Consider the following 15040-nt stretch of genomic DNA (forward strand, 5'->3'; position numbering starts at 1 on the left):
GTGCCTCCTCACACTGCCCCACAGGTGCCTGGGAAGAGGATGCCTCCAGCCTTAGCAACCAAAGGTGAACGTGAGGCTAGCACCTTACTCACCTTAGGAAGCAACAGTGGCAGCCACCGGACCTGCATGGTGGAAAGGCTCCCCTTTGATGTTGGGCAGGCAGGCATCGCACACAGAAAGAACAAGAAAAGACCAGGGTGGTGCCTGTCTGCCTGCCTGCCTGCCCAGCCTCCCATTTGTCTGTCCATTCCCAACAGCAAAGGCTGGTGGACTGGCTGGCTGGGCTCCCTCACCCACTTGCTTGCCTATTCCAAGGCCACCTCAGCTCCTGGCAACCAGCACCCCCTGGCCAGCCCCAGAGGCGCCATTCGCCTGGGGAGATTGTGGTCAGGGCCACTGCAACAAACAGCCTCACATGCCTTTGGGAGGCAAAGATGCAAGAAGGCATCAGAGGAGGGAGGGAAAGAAAGAGGGACAGAGGCTAGAGTTGCCTGTGGCACCCCTGACCATCCTTCAAGGCACCCCAAGGTGCCATGGCACACTGGTTGTAAACCACTGCCCTGGAGTAATGTTTTGAGTTGGAGGGTATAGAAGGAGCCCTAATATAATGTAAGCTGCCCTGGATAGAAATCAAATCGCCATCAATTTGAGCTCCCTGGGGCTCAGACCAGGTTTCAGCCCTGCAAGAAACAGGAGGAGAACACTTACATCGTGCCTTTATTTTCACAAAGGAGTAAACACAGACAGTCCCCATGCATATTTGATGAGCAGACAGGTCAGAGGATGAGACTTGCAGGCAGACTTGAGGCACGGCACCTTCAACTTTAGAAATTAAGTACTGAGTGCAAGCCAAGAGCTTCCCAGAATGTAACTATGCTAACACCCAGTTCCAGGAAGGCCCTCACAAAAATAGCTGATGGCTATGCCTTGCCTTTGGTGGTGTTCGCCACCAGGAAAGGCAACTGGTAGGAGGTGTCACCGCAACCCATCCCTAATTACTGTTCATTATTCCCTCTGGCTGCTTCTGAACGTGTTGTGTGAGCTTCCGCAGACTTTGGCGGAAGTCTGGCTAACATGTCTCATGACCAGAATTCATTGTTGCTTCAAGGCCCCCATTAAATTAGTCTGGGCTATTCTGCGTGCAGCCTAATTTCAGTTTGCCACAGTGGCCTAACACACTGTAATATGGCAGAGCCTCAGAAAAGCACCAGATTTAGCAGGGCACAAGGAGCTGTTTTGACAGGGCTACACTGTATTTCCATCTCAGTCCAATTCTGCATCGAGCCAGGGCTGTTCCCAGTTTCAGACACATACAGAGGTCATTGTGGTACCCTCCTACCCTTTCCTATATGTTTACTCTGCCATTCATTCTAATTACAGGACTGTGCTGCAGAGGAAGTGCTCCAACGGCTGTGGAGGTAGAAGCTGCTCATCGCCTCTGCCAAATGCATCATCCTGGCACTAACCTGTTTCCCTTCTGACAATGCCAACCGAGTGTCAACACTGCTGCTGATTTATATAGCACAGAGCATAGCAGGGTTTTATCAGAAAGAGTTTCAATTTGGTGGAGCTGCTGGGTGCAGGGGACAAAGACACAGCAATTTCAGAAACACTCATCAGCACGACGGAGAAGCAACAACTCCAGCAACAAGGAACTAGATGGGCAGTCATTTTAAACAGTAAAAAGGTAAAGGTACCCCTGCCCGTACGGGCCAGTCTTGCCAGATTCTAGGGTTGTGCGCCCATCTCACTCAATGAGGCCAAAGGCCAGCGCTGTCCGAAGACACTTCCGGGTCACGTGGCCAGCGTGACATCGCTGCTCTGGCGAGCCAGAGCCACACACGGAAACGCCGTTTACCTTCCCGCTAGTAAGCGGTCCCTATTTATCTACTTGCACCCAGGGGTGCTTTTGAACTGCTAGGTTGGCAGGCGCTGGGACCGAACAGCGGGAGCACACCCCACCGCGGGGATTCGAACCGCCGACCTTTCGATCGGCAAGCCCTAGGCACTGAGGCTTTAACCCACAGCACCACCCGCGTCCCTCTAAACAGTACAGTATAATTATTTCAGATACTTAAAGTAATGGAAAGTCCTCAGTTTGACCACAGCATACTTAACGTAATGGTTATTTTATTAATATACTGACAGTGCAATCTGATACATGCCCACCCAACACCAGGTCCCATTGAGTTCAATGGGGTTTACTTCCAAGTAAAGTGGGTCTACGATTGCAGCCTTAGGAATTGATATGCTGCCTTCCCACATATGCTTCATGGTGGCTAACAAAACCAATTAACATTATATATTACAAAAACAGCAAAAACAGTATATAAAATTGAATATAATAGTAGGCTGCATTTTTTTTTAAAAAAAGGGTTAATATTATCATCCAGTTTAATTGGGGAAACCAGATATCATAAAAGGTAATCAAATGTAATGGAAAAACTCAAGTTTGCTGGCAGTTTTGTAACAGAAACACTAGGCAGACAAGCCTGGGAAGGGAGTACCATCACTTGAAAATTATGAGCACCATCACTTACAAGGGTCTTCCTCCAGTAACCAACTGGTAAGCCTTAGCATGCAGAGGTACCGAGAGAAGGGTCCCTAACACCCAACCCTGAAAAATTCTTTGTTCAGTTATATGGAATGCTGCTGGGCCAATCCACAGGGACACCTTGTTCTTGTTTCTCTCCTATTACAGCTCATTCACCAGGGCAACCAAAACCATTTCTATCCCACACCTGCCCCAGAAGCCAGACTGAAATATATTTAGAAAAACAGTGTCATCTTGTAGGGAAAATCCAATTTTTAAAACAAATAATAATTTATTTCCTCCACTGCGCAGTATCAAAAAGAAATTTACCAGAGAAATATTACCAAAGTGTGGAATGGATAACAGGGCAATAAACTAGACTGACTCTTAAAATTGGCAGCTAGGTGCTTATACGGGCCCTGCTTATTCCTCTCTTGGGGGATTCCTTCGGCAGTCCAAAATCAACTTAAGTTGGAATGGATAATTGGTTTTGGACTCCTTCCCTGAAAACCTTTCCTTGTCGAGTTCTTTGGCGAGGAAATATGGCCATTTCTTTCGCTGGAAACCTACTTGTAAAGGTCATTTGTGAAACAAAATGGAAACCGGCGTGGTAAGGACTCGATTTTATGGCAATCTGAACAACATCCAATCAAGATGGTTACGAGGACGGCCTGATAGAACAGAATTGCAATCTTACATTAATAGGCCAAGATGAATAGACGAGCGCCCGAACCCTGAGGAGACAGAGACAGAGGTCAGTGCTTAAGGCTTTGAACATGAATGCCTCTCTTCCTCCCGTCCCTTTTCACATGTGGCACCGTAACAGTAGCAGACAGATGCTACATAAAGGCAGACACACCTGATTAACCATGAATACAACAGCTGCCGTTTCCCCACTGCCCCCTCTATCCACCGCAAGGCTGTTTCCGTTTTGTTTTTCCCTTTCATGAGGAAATTAAGCCCACCATTAAAACCCAAAGTTAGTGGGAGGGTGTCAGCGTTGCGGGTCTTTGTTTCCTTCCTTTCAAATGTGTAATGGCTACCTTCTGATTTTCCCTTTCATCTGAGGCGTGGGCGAGGCCTACAGCAGGCAGAGCAGTCAACACCCAACCTCAAGCACAGGAAGAAAGGAGAGCAAAGGGGCAAAAGGCTGGCAATCAGTCCAGGAAGGGAGATAAAGGACATTTACACAAAGCAGCAGCACCTGATTCCCCCACTGCCCTTTAAAATATTCACTCCATGAGCCAATGGCTTCTAGTTCTTCCATATGATGCTCCTGCAGAGCTCCAAGTACAGTGGTACCTCGGGTTACATACGCTTCAGGTTACATACGCTTCAGGTTACAGACTCCGCTAACCCAGAAATAGTGCTTCAGGTTAAGAACTTTGCTTCAGGATGAGAACAGAAATTGTGCTCCGGCGGTGCGGCAGCAGCAGGAGGCCCCATTAGCTAAAGTGGTCTTCAGGTTAAGAACAGTTTCAGGTTAAGTACAGACCTCCGGAACGAATTAAGTACTTAACCCGAGTTACCACTGTATATGGATAGTACTTTGTAAACAGCAACAGTGTGTCCTTTGCTAACAGCCTTCTAAAACATACTGCAAAATATCCCCTCCCATTGTTAATTAGATGTTACAAATCACTTTGGTAGGCAGGTACAAACAACAACAATCACATCATCAGCTCTGACAAGCTTAACTAGCTGGCAATAGCTCTTGCCCAGTACCAGATATGAAGGTCTTAGGAAAATGCTGGCTGCTCTAAGGAGAGGTGGTAGATACAAGAAGTGATGCCGGGTTTCAACAAGGTTAATTGTATTTTGCAGTTCTTGCTACAGTTACCGTATAGATATGCCATTCTTTGCTAACCATTCATGCGTTTGAGCACCTTCTGCTCTCTTACCCTTTAGACTTGTAGCTGTATACAATGGGGAATCGCCTCTTCTCTTTTTAGCCAGTCTAGGGCAGTTTCTTTCTTTGAAACTAAAGTGCATTGCACTCTTCACTTTCCCCTTCAAATGGGAGTAAAGAGGCTGTGGCTTGCAAATTTGTTTTAAAGGGCGATAAGCATTTTACAGAGGGAAGTCCCTACACCATTCTGCGGTCACGGGTGACATACTATTCTAAGGAGCTGTTTCACAGATTACCATTTCCCTACACAAAGATAATCTCCATGAGCGAAAATGTGCTTAGCATAAATGTGTGAAGAGAGGTGTGTTTCCTGTGCTGTTTGAGCAAATGGGTCAGGCAGCCATTGCCTTCAGTGGATGCCTGGTCCATGTTCTTACAGCATGAAAACCAATTATGCCACACTTCACACATTATGGTAAACACATTTCCCTACATATGTTTCCTACATTATCTTTATACAGAGAAATAGTATTGTGTGAAACACCCTTAAGGCTAACGCTGTGCAGAACTTTGAAATGGCAACACTACCTGCCCCTCCAAAGCTTTATAATCAAACATCAATGCACATGCAAAAAATAAAATAAATCTTATTTCAGGTGTAGCTTTGGTTCTTTATTTATTTATATCTGTTACTCTTGGAAATAGCTCCAACAAAATGAGATAAGAGGCTGATTCTGTATCTAAATAAGAACCTCCCTTCTCAAGATCAATGGTCCAGCAGCAATATGTGATTTCCAATTTTATCCTAGGCACATTTGTTTCCAAAGAAGTCCCTTGTCTTAAATGGTGCTTACTCCCAGATTAGCATGCACAGGATATTTTCTGCGTTAAGCATAGGAGTGCATAGAACTGCAGCCTTCATTTATGAAATGAGGAATACACACAGGCTTTAAAATGTGGATAAAGATTTGTACACAAACAAACTGATTTAAAAACCTAGAAGCATAAGGTTAAGCACTGACAACTCAGAGGATGAACAGTGACAGGGAACAGTTTGGGGGGTGGGGGTGATGCTGAGTAAACAGAGGAACAGTCACAAACAGGCAACTTGACAGCCGAAATTGTTTGGATTTTAAATGAATTCAGTGAACAAAAAAGGGGAGAGATCATTGAACTGTTGCCCATAAATGACAAGCAGTGCAGTTGGAGAAAGAAGACATCCGTTCTGTTTGGCAGCAATAACTTTTAGGAGACCTCTGAGAAGGACATAGTGCTGGCAAGCAACCGATACTGCTTGGACTATGACATATATCAAAGAAAGAGGGGAAAGGATGTCTGGAAAAGCGCCTGACCTAGGAAGAAAGATAGAGATACAAGAAGCAGCGGAGAAGTCAGTAAGGCCAGAGAAGATGAGAAGTTAAGCCCGTGGGCAACAGCAGAAAGTGCTAATGCAGCATTTAATGATGAGTTTGTGATTGCAAAGTCCTTTTGTTATATCAACTCAACAGGCAAGACAGGAAGGTCAGGGCATCACAGAGGAAAATGTCAAAGCAAATCTCTAGGAGAGCCAAATCCACAGAGTGGGTATTCCCAGATTGGGGGTGATGGGGAATTCAGTTAGAAATTAAAAATGGGAGAATAAGTTGCTACACTCTGCATACTGGTCAGAAATCAGGCCAGTGGGCATGAACACTGTTTGCTGTCGCCTTCTTCTTTTGTTCACAAATGTAACATAAACAATTACATTACTTTCCCTGTTGTTTTTTATGTTCCCCCTGTACTGAAATTACTTGTGGAATTAATAGCATCATTAATTGCATTAATTTAGGTCGTAGCAAGTAGTGAGACGAATAGCGTAGGTTTTAGCAGAAGCCAAAATGTAGCAGAATGGAAACATTTCTGATTGCGACTAACACAGGAAGGGATGGAAATTGCTGTCTCCTTAACATCCTTAGACCAGATGCCACAAAATTATCATTGTCTATTGTTGAGGGAGGAATGCAAAGGGCCCTCGACGAAATACACAAGACCCACCCCTAGATTTCCCCCAGTTTTAGCCAAATTATGACTGTCTTGGAGCCTTCTAAAAATAGTGGCTAAGGGAAGCGTCATAAAAGGGGTCAAAACGTCCCCCCATTCAAGTTGTTGTTGTTGTTAATTATGTTCTGTAATTTGAGTGGAGTGTGACATTTGAAACCCCATTCATAGGGGCAAAGGATAGAAGACAGAGTATGCAGAAACCAATGCACTAGCAGCAGAACACCGCGAAGCAAAAGATTCATAAACATTCACCCCACAATTTACTTTGATGTTTCTATTTCCAAAAATATTCCATACATCAAACACTTCATTTACCAAGAAGTGACCTTAAAGGTGCGTCTCCAGCTCTTAGACTTTTATTTTACACTATCCCATGCTGTTAACAAAGATCCTATGAAGGGTCTTTGTCCCAGCTGCATAGGCCAGCTCCTTTTCCTTTTTAAGCCAAAGCAATGATATTAAAGGACTATCAACATCCTGTTGTTCTGCTAAAAGCCAATATGCTTTTGCTGTGTTACCAAATCATTCTGTAATTGCAACCGATTGAAATGCCATATAAAAGAGATGATTGTAGTACTGGATATTCATCTCTCTTTTTCAATTATTTGGTTTACTACCCAATGTGCAATTCTTGTTCTCCTTCCCCTTTTTGGAAATAGTGACATTTGGAAACAATTTGGTTTTACAAGGATAATTCACTTTCGTAGGAATTCGTGAAACGTTACAGTGTAAGGAAATCTGCAATAGTATATGATGATATAGCCCATTATTCTATTGCTACTCCTAGATAAGACATTTTATTTCATACACTACAAAGCAATCTGAATTAAATAGGCCTTAACTTTCTTTTAAAATATTGCTTTAAAATGTATTGTAAAGCTCATTTTTTTTCAAAAAAAACCCCCACCACCTTTCTAGTCTTTTTAAAAACCATTTTATCACATTTTAGTTTTTCCTCCATTTATAGTTCTGTTGTTTTCCTTTCCTTTTTTGCAGTTATTGAAGTAATGGCAAAATAGTGCTGAAATTAAAAGAGCCCTTTAGCACACATCTTAACATGATTTTCAAAACTGAGTGGGGGGAAATGGTTTAAAAATGATGTGCTATAATAAGTCTTAGTTTCCCACAGATACATTTGTACTCAGAGTAGTTTACAGAAAATAAACAATCTCACTACAATCATCATTGTACATAAAGAAAATGGCGAGCGGTATCCAACAAAATTATTCTATTAGTGCCATGACTTTTGTCTGTGCAATGGGACTTCCTCTCCCTACAGGCCATCTTAGCCCCCCAAATCTGCTTGTTAAAATCATCTACATATATGAAACATTGTGTGTATGTGTATATGTAGATGTGTGTGTGTGTATCCTTGTTACCTGATCCTCAGGTGATAAGGAGGGCAAAATATGTTTCATCACTTCAATCACCTCTCTTTGCACTTACACGCTTCTCAGAAACAGAAAACATTATCTCATCCTTACAAAGCAAGATCAAGTAATACATACAATACAAGTATCATTTGCTTTTCATTCTGGCACTTGTTTACATAATATAACTCCATTTGGAATATGAGTCCATTTGGAATATGTTTATTCTTTGCCCACAAACAATTCTAACAGTTAAGGATATCCGCGACACTTCTCAAAAGCCCTTATCCCTAATGTTTAAAAGACATTTATAGCCAGGTCTTCCTACCAACTCATTAACACCGGAGTGAGCGTTCCATTTCCTAACAAATGTCACTCCCAGAGCACCTTGGGAGAATCTCCTCCTTTCTTTTCTAAGCTTAAACACTCTCCATCACTGAAAGTGGTCACCTTTTCCCCTCCCTCTTTTTAACAGGCACTCTTAACCTTCTTAGGAGATTAAGTATCCCAAGATGCCGTGCATGAAGAGAGCACTGGAGAACAGCAAGATGCTACTGTATTGTATTAATGTCACTTAATGGTAACTGTCAGTGATAGTGATGGAATAAATATGGAAAAGGAAATTGCTGTAATTGATTGACAGTCTGCAATCCTCCACATGGAGTTTAATGAGAGGGAGTTGTAAAAAGCTGCCTCTATGCAGGCTATTAATGCAAATCATGTGCACCAGGCCTACTTTCTGAATTATGCAATGCTATGCGAATGTCTGTGTCTAATCCATTTCAGCAACCTTGTCTTTATTCAGAAAAAATAGCCTACTGACATGCTGATTACTGTATTACAGGAGTATCAGAAGTTTGGAGCAAAAAGTGAGTTCCAAGAGCCATGTTATAAATTTTGCTCAGAACAAGAGAAGTGTTTTAACGCTGCCCTTACGTTCACCACGCAGTTCTACAAGGTACGTTTGTCAGAGCTGACAGGGATTTACGGGATGAGGGTGGTGAACCTTTGATATGTAGCAAGAATGATCAAAAATTGCTGTTGTTAGAAAACTAGTTAAACCGCCATCTTGCTTTGGTGAAGTAACTAAATGTAATCTTTGTAAGAATATCCTGCCTTTCCAAGGAGAATATCATAGAAACTAGAATGAAAGTTTGGAAATTATGAGCCTAAATGACTTAATCATCACTATTATAATAATTTTAATAGCACTTTAGAACATTTTGCAGCATTTCACATACATACATTCATCATCATCATTTCTTATCAATCACCAAAATTTTTCTAATTTCTAGAGGTGTAGCCATTGGAAGTAAAAGAACAAAGAATTTCGTGGCACTTTGAAGACTAACACATTTATTAATACACAAGCTTTCTGGGCGACAGTCCACTTCATCAGATTGGTTGGCCTTCCCACTGCTGTGATATTCTTCCTGGGTGGCAAGGAGTGAAGCTTCTGAGTGGGCTACCTCTCCATGAGCTGGCTGGTAGCAGAGGCGATTCTAGTGGTTCCCAAAGTGGGCTGTGATTAATTGATTGATTGATTGATATTGGTACATATATATTTGGTCTATATGAGCTGCACCAACGGACTGCATTGTTGCAAAGAACAGTATGTAGGATTGCCCTTGAGGTTGATCCAGAAGCTGCAGTTGATGCAGAATGCAGCAGCTAGACTACTAACCGGAACAGCCTTCCACCAGCATATAACACATCTATTGAGAAAGTTGGACTGGTTGCCAGTATGCTACCAGGCCCCGTTTAAGGCCTGAAGACTTGCGTACAAGGCCCTAAACAACTCAGGACTAAGTTACTTGAAAGATCCCCTGCATCCCTGTTTAGCCATTGCATGATGGTACCTAGGTAGTCTGAGGCCCACTCCATTACATTCCAATGAAGAGCCTTCAGTGTCACAGCACCAGTGGCTGACAGTATGGTAGGGCTGTAGCACTCACCTGACCTCCCAACAACTGAGTTGCTGCTGCTTATCCGGAACGAGAGTTGGACAGGTGAGGTGACCAAGCGTTTTGGCAGAGCCAATCCAGCACACTTGATGGTATGTTTGCACAGCGCTAACCTCCTTGTCGCATCATGTCTCCAACTCTCTCTCCTGGTATGCAGCAGCTGCTGTGCTGCTCAGAGGTCAGGTAAGCACTACTGCCTATCGCACCGTCTGCTACTTCACAACACTAAAAATATGGAATTGCCTCCCTGTACAAATTAGGCACCAGACTTGCTGGTTTTTCAGACCATGGTGGAAAGATTCTTCTGTAGACAAGCTTCCTCAGAGGGGTGAGAACTCAGCCATACTGAATCATCAGGTTGAAAATATTGTTTGCCTTTTTACATTGCTTATTGTTGAACGAAAGGCTTTTTATGCATTGCTTTGAAATTCTTTCTCAGATACAAAGCAGTTCACAAATTGTGTAAATAGGTAAGAAAAGATGTGGCAAAGATTGGAGGGAAGGCACAATTACTCTTATATAAGATAAGGGCAATAGATGTAAAGCACGGCGATTGTAAATCATTTGCTGTTTTAGAATACAGTTAACAGAGTTTTGTAATGAGGGATTGCTGTATTTAACATTCCAGTCAAAACATAATCAGGAGGAGGAGGAGAACTTATGTTTCTGGTGTCAGATTCAATTAGGAGGGACAGAAGCCACAGATGAGAAATAAAAAGCATCTGTATATGGAAGTATGTTAAGCTTTGAAGCTGGTGTGGAAATATTGGCTTAGTTCTTATTTTCCCCCAAGTGTTATGTCGTTTTATGTATGATGTTCACACTTACAAGGATTCCTTGTTAAATAATTCCTCTGCACAAACAACAGGGAATAAACTCCGGCCTTTGATATCAGCAGATTAGGATCTTGCAAGCTATCATCGAGATCATATAGCTTTAGATGAGCGGAAGGCATTCTCAGCCAAGGGGAGGAACAACATAAATGCAAAGTACAGAAAATAAGCCATATGATCAACAAACAGAAACTCGTGACCACAGGAGATCTTCAGTTTGCAATGAACACACTGCAAATCACACATAAATTTCCCATTTAGGAAAGAGAAAACAGCTTGTTTTGTGACCATTACAAAGGGTGGTTTCATCCATTTAAGCCATTAAATAAGCTTATTCATTATGCTATTTTACACTGTTTAAATTGGTGCAATCTTTAATCGGGCCACCTAGAAGGTTATTTTGGTGGAAAGGCAAGATAAAAATCATTTACAGTGCAATCCTACACATTGGATTGTGTTAAATGTTTTAACCAGAAGCAGGCAGCTACCAGCAGGAGCAGAAAGAACCCAGCTGACCTCTCCTCTGTAAGTAGCAGTGACTCAGCTGCTGGGAGTTGATATGAGTGCTGTCCCCCACCCCACCACCCACTACTGGTTTCAGTTGTACTTCAATGTAATGTTTATTGTGTTTCAAATTGTTGTGATACACCCTGAGATCATCTGTAATAAAAGGCAGAAATAAATATAACCATAATGTCTTACTCAGAAGTAAATCCCACTTGGTTCAGCTGCAACACTCTACAGCAGCTGCAGCTTCTGCAACAGTTTCAAGGGAAGCACCACATACTGCATGTTGCAGAAGTCAAATTGTGAGGCTACCAACACATGTATCACAGTGACTAAACTATCCCTCTCCACGAAAGGGCACAGTTTGCGTAGTAACCTAAGCTACTTGCCGTTAACTATGAAAATTGTTCAAATGCAAACAATTGTGGGTGGATGCTCAGTCACAAACATGAGGTACACGCCTCCCCAAACTCCGGGAATCTCTTGGGCAGCAAATATCTGTACTCACATCTGACTACCATTATTAAGAGGCAAGTAGCAAACGCCCACAATGTTTGAGAAGCTAAAATCCAGAGTCAATGTGTTTGATGTCATAGAAAACCCTGAGATTTAAGATACGCAGTCCTTTTTCTCTCTGATTCATAACCATCTTTCCCCTCTGACTCATAACAATCTGGTACGTTGTTGGTTCAGATTTACTCCTGCCACCCTCTTGACTTCACTGGAACAGGAACCAGTGCCAGCAGTTTCTCTCTCTCGTGTTTCATTACACGCTCAAACTTCTTTTAAACTTACGCCTTTCTGAGCATCTACTATGAAAATAATGGCGTATTTAAAAAGAAATGTAGGAGGACCATAACAAAAGGGGGGAAATTTGGTGGGGGGAAAGGTGGTGCCAAATGAGCCACTGCCACTGAAAACGCCACAAGATATTGCTCTTGTATAATATTTATTTGAATCCATAACGATGAGGAAAGACTTCCTTCGTACCCTCACTTGGTATTGTAAAATAATTAGGTAGCTTAGAGATGGGAAATCCTGCAGTCTTGTCTGTTCAGACAATCAAGCTGATTGTATGATGGCAACAGCAGAACAGATCCAACAGCCACAAATCTCATTCAGGTCCTATATATGTGGCCTGTGGTGAAGGAACAGGATGCTGTTTTTACTTCACTGGTTACGTATCCGCTTCCAGATTGCACACTGCATAAGGAAGATGACTGGCTCTGCCCCTTACATAACTGAATGCAGGAATGGAACCCACACATACAGCTGCACATGTGGGGTTGGCCTATGCAATCAGGGACCTGTTTGCTGTCAGGATTCCTGGTAACCTGGGCAAAGGCCTCAATGAGTATAATCATTCAGTGTAGGTGAGGGGCTGAGCAGCCCCCACTCCCCAGACACACATTAATTCAGGTCACTACCTGAATAGGGGGACGCGGGTGGCGCTGTGGGTTAAACCACAGGGCCTAGGACTTGCCAATCAGAAGGTCGGTGGTTCAAATCCCTGAGATGGGGTGACCTCCCGTTGCTCGGTCCCTGCTCCTGCCAAGCTAGCAGTTGAAAAGCACATCAAAGTGCAAGTAGATAAATAGGTACCGCTCCGGTGGGAAGGTAAACAGCGTTTCTGTGTGCTGCTCTGGTTCGCCAGAAGCGGCTTAGTCATGCAGGTCACATGACCCGGAAGCTGTACGCTGGCTCCCTTGGCCAATAACGTGAGATGAGCGCCGCAACCCCAGAGTCGGCCACGGCTGGACCTAATGGTCAGGGGTCCCTTTACCTTTACCTGAATAGGGCAGTTGGATGGTTAGAGGGATAGTTTACAAGGGGACAACTAGAGGAAAAGGGGAGTTAGCATGATTGGAAGGCACAACAGTTTGAAAGATGAGTGGAAGCTCAAGTCAAAAGGGGGCAAGGATGACCTTCCTCACATGCTGTCAACCTCAGTGCTAAGCATAGAACATGGCAGGCAAAGCACCAGCCAAGTGTGTTTTGAAGTCAGAAGCAGGAAAAGCCAGACTAGATTAGCGAGCAAGGGAGGCAGACAGAAAGGCAGGAATGGCAAGCTTTGCGGCAGCAGACTGAGCAATCTGCTGGTGGTAGTCAGGGCAATCTATCAGCAGCAGTGGCAAAATTGGAGACTGCCACCAAAGCAGCAGCAAAATCAGCAGTGGGTGCAACAGTGGGAGGTTACATGGAGGACAGATGAGGGCCACATGTGGCTTGCAGATTGTCCATGTAGAAGCCAACCCAAGCTTTCAGAAGTGAGACTGGGCTATGCATGTGTGTGTGTGTGTGTGTGTGTGAATAAATAAATAAATAAGTGAGCCAATCAGTGCCTATACGTTCTCTAAGCTATTATGCATGTTGGGGGACAAAAACACCTTTAAACAGACACCCAGAGAGCATTTTCTAAGCCTTGGGAGACCAGCCCCTTTCCTACCACCAACAATGCTACTCTGTCACTGACATAAATAAAAATGTCACAAGGCAGTTTCGTGAAGCTATACCATGAATGCCGGGTATTGAGCTGCAGCAGCTGCGTGGAGACTTTGTGGTTTCTCCTCCGAGGCTTTCGCTGCTACTGCTGGCTCCCACTCAAGTCACTACATCCATGCCCTGCTTCCTTGCTGCTGCTAAATTTAATCACATCCTTCTCTATATCATGTCTTCACTTCCTTGCGCTCCAAGATGGGTTAAAATCTGACCCTAGACTAAACTAGCTAAACCAAAGTGTAGTAGTAGTTGCAGTAGTAATGTATCTATAAAGAGCCTAGCTTCACTAAAGCAGGGCGGTGAGAGCCACAGATGTTTTGGACTACAACTCCCATCACCCCTGACTTTCAACCATGCTGGCTGGGGCTGATGGGAGTTGGAGTCCTGCAACATCTGGAGGACCACTACTGAATCACAGTTCAGTTCATAGTGTGAAATGCATGTGATCAGGCTGGTGGGTACGCAACTGGCTTAGACCTGGTGGGAGCCACCAGCTCACCTGATCATATATAACTCCGCATTTCCCCAACTATGGGTTGCAACCCACAAGTGGGCTGTGAAGTCTGTGCAAGTGGATCGTGTGCTTACAAGTAATTTTCATTTTTACCATTTCTTTTTAAATAACAAATAGCACATTTTGCTCTCGCTCTCTCTTTTTTAAGGAACTCGATTTCCCTCCATCCCAGGGGAGCTGAAACTGGGGCAATTCAAAGAGGCTGTTAAGGGGGCAAATAAGAGACAACTCAGCATCAATTCCAAAGCCAAGAAAAACAAGCAGCAAGAAAATGGGCTGAACCTGCAAAGAGGAAGTGTTTAATTTAAAGGCATAGGAACCCTGTATGGCCTTAATGATACTTTGTTGGTGACATTCGATAGGGAAGTACAACAACAGCATTTTATTACATCCCTCCCCCACTACCACCCCCAAAAACCCAACGACAAATTAGATCTGATGGAAATGTGCAAGAACAGCAGAGGGAACACTGGATTGCAATGAATTTAGAAGCTTTGTAAAAAGTAAATGAAAAAAATATGGCAATTCCTAAGAAAAGGGCTCATGCTTGCCTCTACTCTCATCTATTTTGCTTTCCTTGATGTTTCTTGAACAAAATTATTAGTGTGTTGCCTACTGGACCTTGGAAGAGCTACGGCTACAGTATAGGCAGGACTATATCCCAACTAGCAATAACTGAACTTGGATAAAATTAAAGCAAAATTTTGGAAAATAAACTTTGGCTTGTTTTTATTTCATTTTGCTTTATTTTGTTATCGAGCAGAACAAAATTTAGCTTTCAGTTTGTAACCGAGTTCGGCCTTAAGCCCACAATGCTTTGCCTTATTTTATTTATTTGTAAAAATGTTTATATACAGCTAAATATTTTTTTTAAGAATATCAAAGTGGTTTGCTACATAAAAGTGTAAAAAGGTTTGCAGTGAAGATAGGC

At 43.2% G+C, this 15040-nt stretch overlaps 1 long non-coding RNA gene across 1 annotated transcript; it reads left to right on the plus strand.

The window, feature by feature from the left end:
• Positions 1 to 412: 412 nt before the first annotated feature.
• On the plus strand, positions 413 to 14825 carry LOC310681707. Its single transcript, XR_014513533.1, has 4 exons — positions 413 to 518; positions 1381 to 1679; positions 8637 to 8750; positions 14258 to 14825. It is a non-coding gene; the product is annotated as an uncharacterized lncRNA (long non-coding RNA).
• Positions 14826 to 15040: the final 215 nt, after the last annotated feature.

Source organism: Podarcis tiliguerta (genome assembly GCF_965153285.1).
Source record: "Podarcis tiliguerta genome assembly, chromosome: 7".
Lineage (NCBI taxonomy): Eukaryota > Metazoa > Chordata > Lepidosauria > Squamata > Lacertidae > Podarcis > Podarcis tiliguerta.